This window comes from Mus caroli, chromosome X (assembly GCF_900094665.2).
Source record: "Mus caroli chromosome X, CAROLI_EIJ_v1.1, whole genome shotgun sequence".
Classification (NCBI taxonomy): domain Eukaryota; kingdom Metazoa; phylum Chordata; class Mammalia; order Rodentia; family Muridae; genus Mus; species Mus caroli.
In genome coordinates this window covers 104243880-104267330 of record NC_034589.1, presented here as the reverse complement: position 1 = coordinate 104267330, position 23451 = coordinate 104243880, and positions in this window count along the sequence as shown.

Here is a 23451-nt window from a genome sequence, read left to right as displayed (position 1 = left end):
TAAAAATAATGATGAGTTTCATAAACTGTTCCCTAGATGTCCAGGGAGACGTTATCCAAATGAATAGTGCAGCCAATTAATATGCTTTTTTCGAGAATCACATGCTTTAATTTCAGTAGTAAATAATTTCTGGGATATCATTACCTGAACTGGGCAAATGGTTGTTAGATTATGTGTCTCTTTGGCTTCTACCACCTAAATTTGAAAGGTCCTGAAAGCTATAGAAAGGGTTATCAATGAATGATTGACCTAGACCTCAAACATTAAAGGTTATCATGAATTTTATTTTTCTAAATTAATAACGCATCCCTGAATTTGTTGGCATTGCCTTAAATCTACTCCTTTATTCTAACATATGCACTGGGGAGCTGAGATAAGATATTTAAATTCTTCATGCCCCACTGCTTTCAAATATAGGCTATCCCTTAATTGTTTTTTGTTTGTCTTCCAAATAGATTAAGTGAATTGCTCTTACAAAGTGCTTAGAACAGTGCCTTGTACTTAACAGTCAATAGGTTTGTCTCTTTTATTTACTATCCTGATGGTCAACCTTTGTAAGTCTTATCATGAATGACTACTTGGTGACTTTGAAGAACTAATCATTAAATATTAACTATTAACTGTGTACTATATATTTTACTGAGCAATAGAGATACAGAAAAACATGTTAATTTTATTTTCAAAAGATGAATTATGGATCTTCATAATATAGATATTTAACAATAAACTCAGTAGTAAATGATAGGGAATCATAAGTAATTTAATTAACATCTTTATAAAATTTAATTATATAACTATGATTTGTATTATCTTGATAAGTGAATCATATCAGAATGTGAATGTCATAATCATTCAATATCTCAAAAATGCCCAAAGTTTAACCTAAAGTTTTGTGAAAACCCCAATAACAGTAAATTTTCACATTATCATAGCAAAACATGCAAGATCGCCATCCAGTGTCCTTGTCAACTTTAACAAAATAGTACATTATAAAAGAGTTTCACACATTTGAGTCTTTTACTTCTTCCCTGACTCAGAGGTATGCAACATCAGCACAACTATTATATAATTATCAAAGGGCTGGAAAAAAATCTCATAATTTATTTAGAAAGAGAAATCTATATTATATCATGATTCTATTTTGTACATGTTTTGTTCTTCTGAAACATTCATAAATATTGGCAGTGTTTTATGTAAAATAAGATGAAACATACTATCCAATTGCATTTTATTTAACCTGTGGTATTCAAGGCCTAGAAAAATAGGTGGTTATGTTTTCTCTCATATGTGGATCCTAACCTCGAAAAGTTTAGTGCTCTTTAGAGTTGGAATGAAAGAAGAAGGAAGAATGAAAAGTCTTTAGGGAGCTGGAAGATAAAAACAAATATTATATGAAAGTGGAGGGGGACAAAAATAGAAAAGTAAAACATTAAATGGGAGTGGGGAAAAACGCCCAAGGAAGAGCTGGAGGTAGTGGGAAGTAGAGCCAAAGATAACCCACTTGGAAACTTACTATTCTAGAAACTACATGTTTGACAAAAGGACTTGTAATATAAATAATCTGCATGTGTTTATAATACTGCCATATAATACTGTCAGAAGTTATACATTTCTAAATAAAATTCTCAGTGCTAGTATATGATAACTACATTTGAGTTGTTGAATGGAGAGGGAGGGCACCCAGAGGCTTTCAAAACAATATAGGCTATTGCCATTGCTCATAAGTAGTATGTAGTTTTTACTACCCCACTTTAAGCTCCAGGCAACCATGATACCAGCCCCAAACAGTTTCCCTTGGATCCATGGATGAAAGACACACGCGCGCGCGCGCGCGCACACACACAAACACACACACACACACACACACACACACACACACACACACACGCTAGCTTATATATGATATGCTTTAACTCAATGGCCAGGCTCTTCTAAGCTTTCCTCATGTATTGAGCCTTTCTTTTTACTTCCAGCTCAGCATCTATAAATCTTCTTTCCACTTTGCCCAGTTACCTTTAGTCCTGGCTCAGCACCCTAAATCTGCCCTCAGTTCAGTTGCATTTCTAATCTCCTACCAGCTACAGTAGGCCCAATCAGGGAAGTGGCCAATCGTCACTCCACCCCAGATTTCATATGGCTGGTGGCTCTTTCTCCCTCAGAAGCATGGCAAATCTTTTCCTCTCTTCTATGTCTGCTAGTCTGCCTTCAGGAATCTGGAAGTCCAGCTTGTTTTGCACAACCATTGGCAGCTAGCATCTTTATTGATTGATCAAGAACCAATTGAAAAGCAGGACCTTTGGGGTTCACAGGCAGATTCCTGATCAAAGCATGTACACTGTACACTCACAGTTATTCACAATAACTATGTACTCTGTACACTCACAGTTATTCACAATAACTACATTGTAAACTGTATTTCTGCAGACACCACACACTTTGGATTCAGGACATAGAAAAATCATTCTACCACTTATCTAGAAATCTTCCCACTGCTGAATAGCTTTCATTATGTTGAAAGGCTTCTGGGGAAGAAAATAAATAAATGCTTTTACCTAGTACTGAAAGAAGTATGCTACAGTTTTGACCTGCTAGGCAAGGAAGGCCCCCTAGTGGAATAGGAACCTGACCATTATGGGTATATCCAACCACTTTCTGTTGAGATTTGAGACTTGCTACAGAAGAAGAACACTGTAAACCTGATCAAAAGTTTATCTCTAGGGTGTTAGGTCACAGAACTTTGGGAAGAATCACTACAACATTTTCCTAAATGAATATGTAGCTAAATGGTCTCCTAAACATTTAGGTTGAGACATATTTGCGCTACTCTCAGAGAAGCTTCTTCTTGCAGTGGAAAGTGGTTAATACAGAGACTTATAACTAGTCTTAGAAAGAAAGTGACTATTGAGAACTCAGCCCAAAATTTTGCACCTATTTCACCCACTTCAAGTATCATGGAAAAATCAGAGAAGAATATAGATATTATTAAAAGTCAGAGAATGGAAAAGAAGCTATTAAATGCTGCTTTCTGGAAATGGCAAGATCCTTACAGTCATAAAAACACCTCAGATATTGACTACCTGCATTAGACTCACATGTGTGCACATGGAAACACACACAGACACACTGAAAAAGAGAGACAGAGAGACAGAGAGATACAGACAGAGAGTCACAGAGAGTCAGAGATACAGAGAAATACGGAGACAAAGAGAGTCATACAGACACAGCCACAAAGACAGAGACAGAGAGATAGAGAAAGAGCGAAAGAGAGTGTGTGTGTGTGTGTGTGTGTGTGTGTGAGAGAGAGAGAGAGAGAGAGAGAGAGAGAGAGAGAGAGAGAGAGAGAGAGACAGAGACACAGAGACAGAGACAGAGAGACAGAGTGACAGAGAGAAAGTAAAGTAGAAAGATGAGTTGTAAAGAGTTGTCAAGAGTGAGAAGCATGGCAACAAAATCTGGACATTTATTCAGTTTCCAAAACCAGAAAATAACATAATAAAAGGTTAAATGGCCCACATATTCTGTTACAGATTTTCAAACCTAGCTTCAATGCATTCGACATTAATTCTATGGAGACTCGAGTAACCCAAATATGTAATATCCTTCAATCTCCTTCATATGACTACAAATTACATTACATTCTTTTTTCCATTGTTACATCAGGGACATTACAATATTTTCTGTATTAACTCATCTGTTGACATACACTTAAGTTGATGATTCATGTCTACTACTGCAAAAATAGAGCAACAGGATGGAACTACAGGTATCTACTTCAAAACACTTATTTAATTTCCTTGTAGGTCTTTCTAATTTTTTCCTTTATTTTATTAGATATTTTCTTTATTTACATTTCAAATGTTATCCTCATTACTGGTTTCCCCTCCGAAAACCCCTTATCACATTCCCCCTCCCCTGCTCACCAACCCATCCACTCCTGCTTCCTGGCCGTGGCATTCCTCTACACTGGGGCAAAGAACCTTCACAGGACCAAGGGCCTCTCCTTCCATTAGCCACCCTCTGCTACACATGCAGCTGGAGCCATGAGTCCCACTATGTGTTTTGTTTGTTTGGTGGTTTAGTCTCTGGGAGCTCTGGGGGTACTGCTTGGTTCATATTGTTATTCCTTCTATGGGGCTGCAAGCTCCTTCAGCTCCTTTGGTCCTTTCTCTAGATCCTCCATTTGGTGGGGAATTTACATATGATTTTCATAAAGATTGTACATATTTAGAGTATACCATGGTGTGGCAGGGATCATTTTTCTTCACAAAGGGCTCATATATGGTATTCAAAAACTTTCAAAATCTTAGATGACCAAGTCTATCTTTTTATGCTTGTATCCAATTGTGGAGAACATATGAATTGCTAGATGCTTTTATATTGATCATTCATTCAATTTAAATAAGGTTGTATTCTATGCATTCTTTGTTAGTTGTTTTGAAAATGGGAAACCCAATTTTAATTTGTACAATTAAAGTAGACTTTAATTCTGTATGTGTTCTATGATACCTAAACATATTATATAATCCCTATGCAATTCAATTGTGCTTTGAATCTTAACCATCTCATGAATTAAAGTAAGAATTGTTTAAAAATAGATTTTAGTAGTTAATGAGGGCTCCGTCTTCATGAATGAATTGAAAAATTTATTGTATCATATATGAACTAGTCCAAAGAGAATGGCTTTGTTAAAAAATTAAATTCTCTTTGCTTCCTGGATTTCATGAATGGAATAGATTTACCTCAGCATGATGTTTGGTTTCATTATGAGCACAGAAATAAAAGCGACTAGTGAGCAAAAGTTGAAGTCTCTGAAACTGTGAACCCAAATAAACCTTTCCAAACTATCTTCTAGTTAGTTTAGATATGGGCTTATCTATCATTGTAATTTTCACAAAGAATGAGGGTATTTTTGTTTCATTGACTCTTTGTATTGTTCTCTTTGTTTCTATTTTATTAATTTCAGTCCTGAGTTTGATTATTTCTTGCCATCTAGTCCTCTTGGGTGTGGTTACTTCTTTTTGTTCTAGAGGTTTCAGGTGTGCTGCTAAATTGCTAGTATGAGATCTCTCTACCTTTTTTATGTAGACACTTACTACTATGAACTTTACTTTTAGTACTGTTTTCTTTCATTGTATCCCACAAATGTAGGCATGCTGTGTATTTATTTCCATTGAATTCCAGAAAATAGTTAATTTTTAATTTTTATATTGACCCATTTTTTATTTAGTAGAGAGTTGTTAAATTTCTCAGAGTTTGTAAGTTTTCTGTTGTTCCTGTTGTTGTTGACATATAGCTTTAGTCCACGGTAATCCCCAGATGCAGGGAATTATTTCAATTTTCTTATATCTTTATTTTTTGTTTTTATTAGTTCATGGGGAACTGTATACAGTGTAGTTTGATCGAATTTATTCCATTCTACATCTTCTCTCAAAGCCATACCCTCTTTTCCACCCACCCAAATTTTTGTATAACATTTTAGCTAATTATGTACAGTTTGTGTTGCCTATATGCTTTGATGTTTGGCCTTCTTCTGTGGAGTTACTGGCTTACTATGGGTCCCTATTTTAAAGAAAACTAACTACTAGTAGTTGTCAATTGCTAATAGCTCCTTATCAAGGGGTGTTACTTAGTGACTACCTTGTCTCTCCATGACACAATTTTTGTCTGGCTTCAAGTTCCACAGATAATCTCTTTGCTGTCACAGTATTGTAAGTTCATGTGTGTAACTGCTAGAACTTGATAATAAGACTTTATTTCTAAAGACCCTACATGCTTGAGGCATAGGAAAAGGAGAAATCACCATTGAAGCTTCATTCCTACTGGCTAACTTTTATAATGCTGGGAGATGTTATGTAGGAAGAGAGAGAGAGAGAGAGAGAGAGAGAGAGAGAGAGAGAGAGAGAGAGAGAGAGAGAGAGAATTCATCAGTCTTATCCAGCTGTGAATGAATTCTGAAAGCTATACTAAGTACTAACCTGTGAAGATATGCCCACTGGTTCAATAGAAGCCCAAATATCATGAGAATAAATATTTTCAACTTGGATTTCAGTCCTATTCCTAAGAATCATGTTTCACACCATTATCAATGCCATGAATCTGTATGTAGACAGGTCATAGGACATAGGAGAGAACTTATTACTATTATTCTGATAAGTGGGCACAGTGTTAAACTGAGGCTTAAAGACTTGTCATTATATCCAGATTAGTGCATCTTTTAACCATCATCAGAGAAACTTTTCTATGCAGTAGCTTATGATTAACACTGAGACTAACAGTTGGTGAAGGTATAGAAAATAAGAGACTATGAAATGCTCAGCTCTAAATGGGAGATTAATATTATATCCTGTCCTACCAAGGCTCAGATGTCATTGCAAGGTAGGGAGAAGGAAAATTAAACTGTGGATGTGTCCAAAATAATATATTTTTTAATTTCTTGCTTGCTTTCTAATAATCATTCAATCATTCTGACAAGTGTGGTGTGATATCTTAGGTTTTTAATTCATGTTTTTATAGTAATTAGTATATTAGCTTTTTTGATGTTGGTATTATAAAGTAACTGAAAAAATCAACTTATGGGAGGGACTGTATTGGGGTTATAGTTTGAGAGGGATGCTGGTTGGTAGCTCTATGGTAGTAAGGGTATGTAGCAGATATTAGCTCATATATAAGTGGACCTGGAAGCAATCACAGCTATAAACTTCAAAACCCATGAGATTCACTGCTTTCAAATGCCCCAGAACATTTAAATCAGGGTCACAAAGTAAGGACCAAATATTCAAACACATGGTTTTATACTAAACCATGACAATCCGCAATGCTAAGGCCCTTTTCAAACACCTTTTGTTGTGTATAGATGTTATGTGAATAATATTTCTTCCTGACTGGCTAATTTTCTAGTTTGTACTCAACATCTTTGTTTTCTAGTTTTGAGTTATATCAGTTCTTCAAATAATTTAGACATTAATCCATATATATATATATATATATATATATATATATATATATATATTCTCCAATTCTATAGTTTGTGCTTTCCCTCCTTTCTCTTTCATTTCCCTTCCAGGTGTTTTAGGCAGAGTGTGTATAAGTTCCTAAGTTCAGTCTTCAGCAAAAAAGCAACTTCAGGAACTTTTATTGTGGTAAAATCACATTTACATTTCAGGATCATTTGTTCAATTGATCACAATATTGAAATACTAAGACAAAACTCTAGAGAAAATATGATATGATAATGAACAATAACATAGGATCATACAAAAATAATAAATCTTAAGGATAATATTTTAAATTCAGTGGAAACAAAATTGGGGTACCATTGATATATGTAAAAGAGAAAATTGTGGCTATAAATGTCTAAATTATAAAAGAAGAAGATTCACATTATTATTCTAAGGTACTATTTCAAAAATCCCTATAAGGAAGAAAAAAGTTGAAAACAAGCAAAGAAAGTGAAAATTACAGTAAATATCAGTGAAATACAAAACCATTGAGCAGATAAATAAGGTAAGAAGTGAGTATATGTAAAGATAAATAAAATTGCTGATTCTATATATAAGCAAGCTGTGTGAAAAAGGAGATACACACCACAGGAATTAGAAATCAAGGAAAATGACATACCATTTCAGGACTTAAAATAACTATAAGTGAGTTCTATAAAATCTTTGTACATTTTTTATCTTTTGTGAAACATAAAAATTCATAATATGTTACAAATTATGATAAAGATTGACTTCAGAAAAAGTATATTAAGAAAATATAGATGAATTTTTGCTAGGAATGGTGATGCATGTCTTTAATTTTAGCACATGAGAGGCAGAAGAAGCTTGATCTCTGTGAGTTCCAGTCTATTGGAGGCTATGTTGGGAATTTCAGAACAACTAATTCTATGCTCCTATCTAAAAAAAAGTGGTTGCATTTTTATTAGTGTATACATGATTATAATATTCCAAGTGTGTAAGTGCTCATGGATGCCAGAAATGAGAGAAGAGCCTCTGCCCTGGAGCAGAGGCTACAGACAGCTATGATCTCTCCAATATGAGTGCTAGCAAACAAACTTGGGTTCTCTGGATAAGTAGCAAGTGCTCTTAACTGCTAAGCCATTTCACCACCCATTTAAAAAAGAAAAGTAGTAATTAAGAATATCCCCACAAAGATAGGCCTTTTGTTGGCTGTTTTCACTAATGAATTTTCTTAATCATTTAAAGCGTAAAGAATACCAATAACTCAACCCAATGTTCCAAATTTTAAGGAGATGGAATAGGATGGTACATATTCTATGAATCAAGAAAAACCCTGTTATGAAAGCCAGCCAAAAGAAACACTATAGAACATTATGTGCCTTAACTTAAAGATGTAAAGCGTTGTAAAAACAATACAAGAGGGATTGTGTATCATGAATACTAATATTTGTCCCTGAAAGGTAAAATAGTTTGTCTCTTCAAAAATCAATCAACATGATTCACAGTATTAATTGAAGAATGTATATAAACCACACAAGCATATCAATAGATTAGAAAAATACAGTTGATAAATAGGAACAACCACTAATGATAGAGTATTTATACAACTGGAATGAAACAGGAAGTCATGTTAATCTGATAAAAGTTATGATTGTTCCTTTTCTAAAACCTATTCAAACTTTTATGATCAGAAAGAAATAACCATTTCAGTTAATCATGACCTACTATTTTTCTGAATTCTGATAATAAAGAACTTATACTAAAATAAAATAATAGGAACTTAAGAAAGAAAGATTGCATTTGCTTTAGGGAGGAACAAAATGCCATTTTAATTGTGGGTCATGTGATATATATATATATATATATATATATATATATATATATNTACACACACATACATATGTATATATATATAAGTGTGTGTGAATGTGCATATATGTATATATATGTATGTATGTATATACATGTATGTATATATATGTATGTATGTATGTATATACATGTATGTATATATATGTATATATATATCACATGGTTTAGATACTAATTAATATCTTTCAATCTTCTGATATTTGGAATTTCTTACTGGTGCTTCAGACCAGGACAAAAAGCCTACACACATAAGACAGTATGATAAACAATCTTGAAGCTTTCTCTTTTCCTCACACTTCAAGTTTGTGACTCCAGGATCTATATACCTCTCAAATGCTGTAGTCAGGACACAGTAGGACCCTGGATCTATCAGCACACATTCAAGGCAGATTGCCCATTTGTTTTTGTTCTTTCTATCCTTGCTATTGTCTACCCTTATTGGTAACCTAGTCTGTATCTAAGTAATGTTCAATCTATTAAGTCTGTTTTTATTCTAAATTTTTACATAAGCTGTATTCTGTTCCTTTTGTTGGCTTCTCTTGTGAGTACATTTTAAGTAATTTAAAAAGTAAAATGCATCATTTCTAAGTTACTAACATGCTGGTACTTCTTTAATGAACGTGAATAAATGAACAAAAATTTTTTTTAGAAAGCATTGTCATGTCATCAAATTCTGATAAATCCAATACGATTCTAAGTTTTCTGAAGTGCTGTAAAATCATCTGTCACAGATGGAAAAACCTTTCACTTTGTGTGTTAAACTGAGTGATGATATCTTCACAGTTTAGTTTTTACCTCTACATATTGACTTGTACCTTATTGTGGGAATAAAAGTATGTTAATATCTGTAACAACATTCAAAATTCCCAACACTAATTGTTTTTTCTATACATAAGGGGTTAATATATTATGTCTTCATTAGCTACAATAACTTCAGTTATATTCATTTGGCATATTAGTTCAATCTATCTCAGAAATAATGCTACAAAACAAAGAAAAAGAATATATTTATCTGAGTTTGATTTGTGTTACTGTGATAAAACACTGACCAAAAGCAACTTAGGAAGTAAAAGGTTTGTTGTATCTTAACAATTTACAGTCCAGTATAAAGGAAAGTCAGAACAGGAACTTAAATCAAAGACTTGGAACTAGCAACTAAAGTAGAGCATATGAAGGAAGCCATGCTGCTTACTGGCTTGTTCCTGATCCATGGCTTTCTCAGCCTTAATTTTCATGCAATCTAGGACTAGCAGCCCAAGACCTCTTACATAAATCATTAAGATAATATCCTCACAGACTTGACTACATGAAAATATGATGAAAGGTATTCTTCAATTTAGGCTCACTTTTTCAGGGCAATACCAGTTTGTGTCTAGTTTGACAAAACCACAACAGCATAGTAGGTAAATGGAAAAAAAAACTCCTTAGTATAACCATACAGTTGCTTCTAGCATGGGGATTGAGACTCTTTATATGTAAATATTAATAGACAACTTTGGAAGGGGGTCATACAGCCAAAGAGAATGAGATAAGATAGGAGTTTTGTTAGCCATAATGCTTGAGTATGAAAATTTGAGGTTGGTTATGATGGCAAATAGGTCTAACAGCTTTGGTTATTTCTATGGTTCCTATCTCAGATGACCCACACAATGCCTTTGCTTTCCAGGACATCATGTCAATTCAATCACAACTAGGTTCCTGTTGTATGATTCAACTCTGAGTAATGGCTATCAGAGGCAAATAAAACTCCATCCCTTTCTTGAATTCCATTTTTTTTAAAAGAGACACACTACTCCAAGGATTTTTGGTTCATTACTAGGTAAGCCATGTAAGCATTAAGAAAGCCACATGTTCGTTTCCTATGTTATTCAATTCCTCATCTGAAATAGGAATAATAATGCATCATTCACAGGATTGTTGGAAAAATTTAGTGGGGTATAACTGGTAAAATTTGAAATGCATTATCTGAATGGCACATGTTACCAATTAGAATGACAATGATAATGCATTTAAAATTTCTGAAATTGGGTGGGTATCTGTAATTATTTGTTGTAAGCAGTTACTACTGACATATATGATGGTTGTAGCTTGTCCAGCCCTGAGAGCATTCCACTGCCATCGAGAATGCAATAACTAGCTAACCTAGTGGTTTCCCTGTTCCTCTTTCTTCCCAGTTTCCCGATGACTCATTCATTCTCTTTCAGATGATAGGGTTTGTGATTCTAATGTTCCAATATGTATGCTAGAATATTCTGAGGAATATGTTTTAAAGTGTACCTTTGTTCACAACACAAATATTTTCACTTAATAGTTACAAGTGTTGTGTTTGCAAGACTATGAATTTAAACTAAGTATTTTTGACAGTACTGTGATTTAGACACTGTTTGGAGATAGTATGAACTAGAAACTCTCTAATTACCTTTTTGGAATATGGTGGCTTTCTGGATTGTTTTTTTCATGTCTGTGTAAGCTCCTCCCAAACCAACTGTCATATCCATGAGAAGAAATATCTGGGAAAGATTCCCATGAAGTCATCCAGGATACATAGGAAGGATTAATAGATACCAAGGGAAGAAAAGATTTGAGGAGGGCAAGAACAGGCCCTTTCCGATTAGATCCATGTGCTTGTCCCTGGCACAGTGGGTATCCAGGGAGTAACAGTGCTTCTCCCGTTCAGTGAGTTGGAGAAGAGGCCAGGGCGCAGCTGGAGATTGGTATTCAGTGGCAAGAGCCTTGGCAGAGCTTAATGAACAAAAATGTGGTAACTTAAAACCTTGCTAATTCAGTCTAATTGGGGGCCTAAATAATTTTTTAATTAAAATATTTTTAATTAAAAAAATGATAGAATATTTGAAAGGCAATTTTATTACAGTCAAGGAGATACAGCAACCCAAACCAGACTAACAACGTGTTGCCAAGTGGAGGGCCTCTGGGAGCTAGTGTAATGAATTGAGAATTATTTGTCATCAGGAATTTGTATGTAAATGGATTTGTATGTAAATGCATGCTTCAAAAGTGCTTGAAAACAGTTTGTTCTTCTAAGGGGGATAAATATGCCCCTGGTGATCATGTTTGCATCATTTTACTCACAATGCCTTCACCCAACTCCTCCATCAAATACCAAGTCTAGCTTAAAATTTTGGTAGAATTCACCTAACCTTATTTATACAGTTCTTGGATTAATAATTTTCATCTGGAGATTAAGCATGTCTCACATATATTTTGAGTCAAACAAAAGAAAATATGAACTGAAAGAAAGCTGAGAGATCATAAGCTTAATACTGTCAGTTTACAAATAAGCAGACGAAGATTTATAGTAAGGGTCTACTTAAAAGATTTGTAGGATACAGGCAGAACCAAAACAAGATTCCAGATCAAGTGCATCCTGGTACATCCTGCATCCTGCTGCATCAACTGTACTGTCTTCTGATGAATTTTGCTTACTAAAACGTGTACTGACATCCATAAGGTATAAGAAGCAGACTAAAATTTTGATCTTAAAACTCATATAAGATTGCTAATAAGACACTACATATTGTTATTTGAAGGTTTAGCCAAAACTTAGAGAAATAGAAAGTCATAATATATATGAATGACTGATGATCTCTGTGATATATAGGACCTAAAAAATATTCAAACTTACAGAAATAGAATAATACAAAGCATTGTGGGTACTAACTGGCAAAAGAGGGTTTAGATGTTGACAAGTATGGGGAATTGGCATGCTACTTGTAAAGCTCGAGGTTACAGCTAACAGGGATTTGTTTCAGTGATTTATTGCATAGAATATTGAATATGGTTCTTATTACTATTGTGATTTGGGTATGAACAGCCCCCTAAACTTATATGTTTGAACTCTCAGTCCCCAACAGGTAATGCTCAAAATATCATTGAATATTGAATATGGTTCTTATTACTATTGTGATTTGGGTATGAAAATCCAACAAAAGTTCAAACTTATGTTTGAACTCTCAGTCCCCAACAGGTAATGCTGTTTGGGGACCCTGCTAGAGGAAATGGGTCCCATAGGGAACATGTCAAGCCTGGGTCGCAAATTATTTGTTTCCTGGTCAATGTCATATACTAATCTGTTGTGTCATTCTCTCACAGCTCTACTCGTGAGTACTTATGCTGCTAAGCTTTCTTTCCCGTGATATACTGTACTTCCCCGAACAATGAGCCAAAAACTCAGTGGGCCGCAGCCCTAGACAACTACATACCATCAACTAAGAAATGCTGGGAGTGGAAGATATATTCTTTCCCAGGGAAGACCACACCAATTGGACATCCAATATCAACTATTCATGCCTGAAAACATATACACACATGTAATGATCAGGATATAGATTTAACAGGTTGAATTTATGTTTATGTACATGTACACACACACACCCACACACACACACACGCACACACATAGACAAACCACTACTAACATCACTACCACTACCACCATCACCACCACCAGCAACAACAACAAAGAAAAAGAGGCCATACATTTGAAAGAAAGCAAGGAAGTGGGACAAATGAGAAAAATTACAGAGACAAACAGGAAGGGGGGATGATATTATATGATAATATTAAAGCATTAAGTATTTTAAGGATGTAACTAAAAAATATCATCCTGAGTGAGGTAACTCAGATGCAAAAGGACATGCATGATATGTACTCACTAATAAGTGGACATTAGCAAAAAACAAAACAAAAACAAAACAAAACAAAAGAAAACAAAAGAACAACCAACCAATCAACAACAACAACAAAATGTACAGAATTCCCAAGATACAGTCCACAGAACTTCTCAAAAAGTTCAACAAGCTGAAGTGCCCAAGAGAGGATGTCCCACTTGGGAGAGAGAAGAAAGCAATCACTAGTGGGGAGGGTGGGAGGGACCAGGGAGGGAAAGTAGACTGGGTGGTGGAGAAGTGGATTGGAGAGGGTATTGGATGAGGGAAAAGGACTGAAGCCCTGAGGGTCAATAGAAAGAATGAAAACAGGAAACCTCAGGAAATAGGAGTTTGGGGAAGACCCCCCCCAATAATGTACCAGAGACCTGGGAGGTGAGAGACTTCCAGGACTCAAAGGGAGGGACCTTAGATGAAATGCCAAACAGTAGGGAGAGGGAACTTATAGAGCCCACCTCCAGCAGGAAGACAGGACATCAAGTGAGGGATGGGGTAACCATCCCACAGTCACAACTCTGACCCATAATTGTTCCTGTCTGAAAGAATTAGAGGGATGGAAATGAAGAGGAGCCTGAGGAAAAGAAGGTCCAGTGACAGGCCCTAAGTGGGATCCAGCTCAAGGGGAGGTTCCAAGGACTGACACAGAGGCTATGGAGCACTCACAAAAAAGGACCTATCATGACTTCTTTCCAAAAGACCCAACAAGCAGCTGAAAGAGTCAGATGCAGATATTTGCACCCAACCAATGGACAGAAGCAGCTGACCCCTGTCGTTGAAATAGGGAAGGTTGAAAGAAGCTAAGGAGAAGGGTGATTCTGTAGGAGGACCAGCAGTCTCAATTAACCTGAACCCCTGAGATCTCTCAAACACTGGACCACCAAACAGACACCATACACCAGCTGATATGAGGCCTCCAACACACATAGAGTAGAGGACTTCCAGGACTGTGTTCAGAGATGATGCACCTAACCCTCAAGAGACTGGAGGCTCCAGGGAGTTTAGAGGTCATGTGGAATGGGGGGAGGGCGGCATTCATGTGGAGATGGGACGGGTTGGGGAGGAGGTTTGGCATGTGGAACATTGGAGGGTGGATGGGGGGCAGGGAATTGAATATGGAGTGTAAAAAATAAATTAAAAATAAAATAAAATTTAAAAAACATTAAATCTTTTATAAATGAAATTCTTCAAGTTACTTTCCTCAAATATTTTAACAAATTAATTAAAAGTGAAATAGAAACAAATGAAAAGAGCACTATAAAAATGTTGTTTAGGTTTTAAATTATTATATGACAAAATTCAATGAACATGTAGGGTGGCAGTTTAATTCAATTATTGTACAATGTATACAAGTGATACATTATACTGAATAAATTACAAACTTAATGTTTTAGTTAAAATAAAGTAAAAATTCAGAAAGAGATCTGAGAGAGAGACAGACAGACAGACAGACAGACAGACAGACTATGTGTTTCTATTACCCCCGTGACAGCACAGTTAGAAGTTGCTACAGTGAATTAGAGCATACATCTCTGTGTCATTGATTTTATTAGCATCTTGATCTTAGACTTCTCATTGAGTCTAAAAGTTATGTTCTGCTACTTATGTTACCTGCCTAAAGCGTTATAGCAACTCATACAAATGGAATAAAACCACCTTCCTCCGACACTTTACATTTCACATCATCTCCATGATTACCAATGTATCTTTCAGGATGGTTCATACGTCCCTATTGTTTTTCTAGTCTATTCTTCACAAAGAATTCTGTCTGTTGTTCAAAACTGTAAGAAACATCTTGTATTGTTCTACTTAAGTTGCATGAACTTCAAACCCATTGTATTTAGAATTAGATTAAAAAAAGGCATATCACAAACCTTTAAAATTTGACCTCTTTTATTCTATCATCTCCTATTCCTAGTTTCCATCTCTCACACAGTATGTCTGTTACACAGGTTTTTTGTTTTTACTAAAATTCATACTTACTTTGTTATTATTCTTTCTTTCTTTCTTTCTTTCTTTCTTTCTTTCTTTCTTTCTTTCTTTCTTTCTTCCTTTCTTCCTTCCTTCCTTTCTCTCTCTCTCTCTNCTCTCTCTCTCTCTCTCTCTCTCTCTCTCTCTCTCTCTCTCTCTCTCTCTCTCTCTTTCTTTCTTTCACTGAGATCTTTATTTGGATGGCTTTGTATTTGCCCAAATGTCATTTTCTTAGAGTGGCTTCTCTGAACATAGCTCATAGTTCAGTATCCCATCCCTTTTAAAAATTTTCTTCTAGATATTTTGATGAATTAAAATTGATCTAAGCAACCTTATTTATGTATTTTATTCTCTATCCTATTAAAAGTAAAATTATTTGTGAACAGATATCTTATCTGTTTCATTTTATGTTGTGTCCCTATAACTAGAAAAAAGCTTGCCCTAGATTAGGTACTTCATAAATAGCACTGAACAAATGATTACAAATAATTGTACATAAGTATATTTTATAAAGTAAAAGAGTATCATCTAAAATTCAGGACATAAAGAAGCCTCTCATTATGACACATAAGGTTACTCAACAATGGAAATTTTTTAATGGAGATCTTAAACCCAAAGTAAAACAAAACAAAAACAAAAACAAAAAAACCAATGTTTTTGCTTAGAAGAAAAAAAATAACCTAATAAAACTTCTCTGTACAACTTAGTTTTCAATTACATCTATTTGATGTTATATTATTGAAAGTATTTTTCTAGGAACATATAGAATCAAATATATTATCAAAATTGGAATTAATCAACGTGCAAAATTATCTAAAAATGTTAATTTACAACACAGAATTTAATACCCCATTTCTAAAAGAGACCAATCTACAGTGGTATTCTTTGCTGTCAATACTAGCTTTCCTATTTTATGAGTCACCATAATCAGCATGATGACTTTATTAGCAGAGCTACACATTTAAGTTGCTTCTGTTTATTCTATCTTTCACAGGATGGATACAGTTCAAATGGCAACCTATTAATGGCATTTATATGACATAGCTACAAAGATTAGTTCTTTAAAATTACAAATGGAAAACTTAATCCCTCCAAACATAAACTCCACTTAAATACAGCCTTCAAGGGAACATATGGTTGTTACTTCCAGCCATTTCCTTCTTTATAACTCAAGACTCTCAAGGTGTGTATGTGTGTGGGGGTGGGGGTGGGTGGTGAACCTTCCTGTTATTCTAAAATATATGATGACTAAGTCTTGTTGATATAACTGACATTGCCAGTAACTTATGCTAGGAATGGCTAAAACTTCCCAAGGATTGATTTCAATCCCAGTATTTTCTATGAGCTAAGCAACTGATTGTCCATTATTGAAAATGGTACTAAAGAGGTTTAAGTTTCTCTCCTCTTATTTTTAGCCTAATATAGAGGACTATTCTGCCTGTTTTGAATATTTTCCTTCTGGGGGGAGGGGAAGTTAGAGCATTTTTTAAAATTTATTTAAAAGATATGGGGTTTGTCATTTTATTTTGTTTTGTTTTGTTTCATTTTTATTTGTTGATTTCTGTATATTTCAAATGTTATTTCCATTCCCAGTTTCCCGTTCAAAACCCCCCTATTCCATTACCCCCCTACCTCTATGAGGGTGCTCCCCTACCTACCCACCCACTCCTGCCTCAGCGCCCTAGCATCCCTGGGTCATTGAGTCTCCATAGGACCAAGGGACTCCCCTCCCAGTAATGTCAGATAAGGGCATCCTCTGCTATATATCCAGCTGTATCCATGTACTCTTTGGTTGATAATTTAATCCTTGGGAGCTTTGTGGGATCTGATTGGTTGATATTGTTCTCAAACTTCAACGAAATTACTAGATATCATTTCATAAGTAGTTTGGGGGAAGGGTATAGAATTTGAGTTCAAGTGGGAAAATATATCAAAGTAGATAGAATCTTAGCCATAAACACTGGATATTAGATTTGTACACTTTATTATATATATATATATATATATATGAATGATTGTATTATGTATATGAATGGTTTTCTGCATGTATGCATGTGTATAATGTGCATGTCTGGTACCTATGGAAGCCAAAAAGGCATTAGATAATCTAGAAGTGGAATCATTGAGAGTTGTGAGTCATCATGTGATATTAAGAATCAAACCTAGTTCCCTTAACCATTAAGTCATCTTTCTAGCCTTTTATATCAGATATTTTATTTTAAAACTTATTGACCATCAAATGAATGATGGAAATGTAATGAAATTGTGGAAATATCATCCTTTGGTATTGGACAAAAATCAGATTTTAATTTGAACTCTGTTATTAGTCAATCTATATACTTTGGGGTATATAGATCACATAATCTTCATATTGTTATTAAAATGTTAAAAATGTTTTGCATTTATTTATCCACTCACTTATTTTTATGTATGTACATGTACTTACATGTATGTACCAAGGCATCCATGGGAAGTCAGAAAAGGCATCGAAGTTGCTTGCTCCCACCATATGGGTCCTAAGAATTGAACTCAACTCAAGAACTTAGGTACCTGTCTCTTGGGACCTTATAATTACCTTGAAGTCTGAAAATTATTCAAAAGTGGCACCATAGTCTTCTACCTTAAAGTTCATGTGGGATGAACTCGCAATATTGACATAATTCTTGGGAGAGATCCCCAAGTAAGTTCCCTCATCCATGTTAGCACATCTATTATTGTTATACTTTTTAATGACTTATTTATACAGTCATATTGTTGAGGTATGTCACTTCTGGAAGTCACAATTTCATAGTAGACTTCTGCCTTAGGGTTATTTTATTATTAGATATTTTCTTAATTTACATTTCAAATCCCCTTTCCTACTTTCCCCTCCAAAAATCCCTTATACCCTCCCCCCTTCCTCTGCTCCCCAACCCACCCACTCCTGCTTCCTGGACCTGACATTCCACTATACTGGGGCGTAGAAACTTTGAAAGACCAAGGTCCTCTCCACTTAGTGTTTCTATTGGTGTGAGGAGGTACCATGAGCACAGCAACACTTATAAAGGCAGAACATTTAACTGGGAATAGCTTACAGCTTCAGAGGTTTAGTCCATTATCATCATTGTGGGGAACATGGTACTGAAGAGGTTGCAGAGAGTACTGCCTCTGGATCTGAAGGAAGCAGAAAGAAAGAGTAACAATGGGCCTGGCTTGAACATTTGGAACCTCAAGACTCACACTTAGGGACATACTTCCTACAAGACCACACCTACTCCAACAAGGGCACACCTTCTAATAGTACCATCCACTATGAGCCTATGGGGGCCATTTTCATTCAGATCACTACATTCCACTCCCTGGCTGCAATAGGCTTGTGGCCAAATCATAATGTAGAAATGTTTTCAGATAATTTCAAAAGTCCCCATAGTCTACTACAGTTTCAATCTTTTTTTTTTAATTTTTAATTTTTTTATTACGTATTTTCCTCAATTACATTTCCAATGCTATACCAAAAGTCCCCAATACCCTCCCCCCCTCTTCCCTACCCACCTATTCCCATTTTTTTGGCCCTGGCATCCACCTGTACTGGGGCATATAAAGTTTGTGTGTCCAATGGGCCTCTCTTTCCAGTGATGGCCGACTAGGCCATCTTTTGATACATATAAAGCTAGAGTCAAGAGCTCCGGGGTACTGGGTAGTGCATAATGTTGTTCCACCTATAGGGTTGCAGATCCCTTAAGCTCCTTGGGTACTTTCTCTAGCTCCTCCATTGGGCGCCCTGTGATCCATCCACTAGCTGACTGTGAGCATCCACTTATGTGTTTGCTAGGCCCTGGCATAGTCTCACAAGAGAAAGCTATATCTGGGTCCTTTCAGCAAAATCTTGCTAGTGTATGCAATGGTGTCGGCGTTTGGAAGCTGATTATGGGGTGGATCCCTTGATACAGCAGTCTCTAGATGGTCCATCCTTTTGTCTCAGCTCTGCTTGTGGACGTTGTACATCGTGGTGCGCACTAGGCTCCGCACCACGATGTACAACGTCCACAAGCAGTAGCTGAGTAGTACTCCATTGTGTAAATGTACCACATTTTCTGTATCCATTCTTCTGTTGAGGGGCATCTGGGTTCTTTCCAGCTTCTGGCTATTATAAATAAGGCTGCTATGAACATAGTGGAGCATGTGTCCTTCTTACTGGTTGGGACATCTTCTGGATATATGCCCAGGAGAGGTATTGCAGGATCCTCCGGTAGTATTATGTCCAATTTTCTAAGGAACTGCCAGACTGATTTCCAGAGTGGTTGTACAAGCTTGCAATCCAACCAACAATGGAGGAGTGTTCCTCATTCTCCAAATCCTCGCCAGCATCTGCTGTCACCTGAATTTTTGATCTTAGCCATTCTGACTGGCTAACGGTTCTCGAAAGAACATAATCAACAAAAGCCAGAGCAATATGATACTTTCAGAGCACACCTATCTTTCTACACCATGCCCTGGGTATCCTAAAACAATCAAAGAAAAATAAAATGATGCTAAATCCAGTCTTAAAAAGATGATAGAGTCCTTTAAAGAGAATGAATCCCTTAAAGAAATATTAATGGTATGTCTGTATTCCATACAGAGCAGCCATGTTGCTGGATCAAAATTCCCCTACAATGGAGCAAATACCGTTTTATTTATTTGGTGCCAATTTCCCCAAATTTTGTTAAATGAACAATGCATATATTTTTTATGTATGAATCTTCTGTTTGCTGATTTATTATAAAGTACTGACTTCATCATTTGAACATTTATAGGTTTTGGTTCTGAACTCTAAGAGGCTCAGATCATACTATATGTTGACAGAATTCTCTCAAGTCAACCATCTGACCATACCAGGAAAGTGCATAACATTGGAAATGTAAATAAAAAAAATTTCTAATAAAAAATGATAGCATATATGCATATTGGCTCTATGGTTGTATAGCTTTCTAGTCCTGAGCTCAGATTTTCATCCTAAAATGGGATGAAGAGGAATGATTTTATAGGACAAATGTGAGAAATAAAATAGTTTACATATAAAGTTGTTAATAGAATTATAAAATATGTCTTAATATGATTTACACTAGTAATAGTGATTTCTTCTTCTTTACTGGTAAATATTAAATTTTATTGAATACTATTTTATATTTAATATTCTTTACCTCACAAGGGAAGATAACTGTAGAAAGGGGATTTAAAAAAACACAAACTTTTGTTTGAGAATTTTATCTAACAAAAGAAAGATGCCTTGACCAATTTTAAAATACCTGAAAAAATGCATGCAGAGAAAAGTTCATTTACATGGAAGAATATTTAAAATGTTGCTGTGATCTGAAGAAAAGAGGAACATGAGGATAATTAAAATAGAGTTTAGAATCAATTAGTGGATTGCTTGATTTGCTTCAGGATCACTGCCAGAGGAAACTAACTTTTAAATTAAAATTGAATGTGGTAATAATTAACACTGGTAACTAAAATGAAAACATATTTAATAAAGTAATCAAGTAGATACCCTCAAGGCCATACCTTTATGTTATATACTTTAGTGTATTTGACTAATTCAGTGCCATTAGAAGGCCAAAATGTCTTGATTTTATAATTTCCATATTTCTTAATTTCTAATTTTCCTCAAACAGTTAACCTACAATAAAAAGTTTCTAGAGGCAAAAGTCATTCTGTGAGTAACTCTTAAGAGAGGCACTCAAATATATGAGAATACTTTTTGCTAGAGGAGCATACTATGTAGAAATAGAAATGTAAACATGTAATAATGTAAATGATGCTCAAGTACAGAAATCTAGAAAAAAGGCAATTTGTTTGTCTACATCACAATGAGGATTAAAATCAGTAAGTTCCAGGGAAGTTTCAAGGAGACATGTGCCTGAGAAAATTCTGGAGAAAACAACAACACACAAAACAACAACAACAACAACAACAACAACCATCATGATTAGAATTTGTGTCAAAACATAAATAGAATTTTGAGTTCCTTCAAATACATTTAACTCTTCTAACAATAACTACTCTTGCCTCCCTATTTATGTACTAAGAAGCATTTCAGAATTTCTAGGAAGAAGAATTTTGTCAAAGGATGAAGGATGGCTAGTCATAGATCTAATGATATAGACTTTTGTTATATACCTTATGAACAGCTGTCAAGAATTCTGATATGCCAGTCTCCTTCCTTGTCCTTTCAATAATTTTCCTCAGAAAAGGTATTTATAAAATACAGATCTATTTGTAACTTAGCACAAGAAAGTCTGATGACGTATTTGAAATATACCCATGCCTCAGTTATCATGATTAGTAAATGGAGGCTTCCTTGACTTACACAGGAACAGGATAGTGTAAAGTATGGAAAATGGACTACACATGCTCATTCCTTGTTTCCTTCATTGCTGACAATATACAGCTTGCCAATGCTCTCATATTTTCTACTCATTCATATTGAATTCCATGAGCCAGATACAAATCATTTCCTTCTTCTTTTTCCTGGGATCCAGATGCTGTTTACAAGACAGAAAATGTGTGCTGGGCTCTCTATAGTTTGACATCATCTGCATTTGCATATAGACATCAAAAATGTAAAACTTTGCATATTTTTTTTGTTTGTTTTTATAGTTTTATACTATATTGTGAACCCTTGCAGGTCAAAATATTTTTGCTTAAGCAATATATTCATGGATCATTATCTGTCTAGACTAAAATCTAATGTGCCACTGGACTAAACCCTGGCAAAAGTACATACTCTGCTACTGTATGTCTTGTACTCAGCATGTGAAAATGAAACCAGTTAGTGGAAACAGTGTTGGTTATGCTAAATTAAACTTCTTGAGAGCTCTGAGAATTGAAAAGATTTAAGTTCCATTTAAAATCCAGGGTAGGTTACATAGGCTTTTAAATAGCTCCAAACTCTATATGGTCAATACATTTCATGAGAGCTCAGTCTTAGACATGGGTATGGTTTCAAATTTACCACAAAGTATAAATGAAGATTTGATTGCACATGGACAACACTTTTGTTTCAATAGAAAAAATTAATCTTATGTCATGAAAGAAGCTGATTAATGATGCTGTCACCCTATATTCTAGGAAAGCCAGCATTGCATAAAAACTAGCATTTAATTAACCATTTTAGTTTTCATGAAAATTTTCAGGAAATTAACTGACAGTAGAAATTAATTGGTCACTGTCTAAGAGACTACATTCATAGTAATATTGGGGAAGATTGCAGAATGCTGTTTAATTAAAACAATTGATATTGACATTCATATTGTCATTTAAATACATAAAAATAATCTATAAATCAAGTGTGTGCTTTCTGGTAAGCAATAAAAAATTAATTGCTCTATTATTAAGGACTTTACTGATAATAAAACATCAGTTTTCTTTTTTAACCATAATTTAAAGTAGTTATTCTAAATTTAATATTGAAGAAGTGTGTTGTGATTTAATAACATGTTGCCTTTTTTATAAGTTGACAAATTATGAATTAAAGCCATATTATTTTTATTGGAAAATAAGCATAACTTTGACAGCAACTTCATGGTCTTACAAAACAATGACACTTGTTTTAAGTATGTTCTTCTTTTAAATTTATTTAAATAATGTATATATAATACATTTAAACACCATATCTCTATTGTATCATGTCTTTTTTGAGACATCAACTCACACTATAACCATCCTCATTCTACTAATACAAAACTGCTGAGATACAGGAGAGAGAATAACTCATTGATAGCATATTCTCAGCTAAGCTACAAAGAAATTCCTGGTTCTGTGGCTCATAATTTAAAATATCCCATCCTGAAAAGAAAACAAATAAAGTCTCTATGTTAATGTTATGTAATAAATCTCTTGCTTTCCTAAAATAATAATAATACTGTGTGATCTGTCTTGTGTCCGATTTGAATTGGTCCTCAATCTCAAAAAAAAAAAAAAAAAAAAAAAAAAAAAAAAAAAAA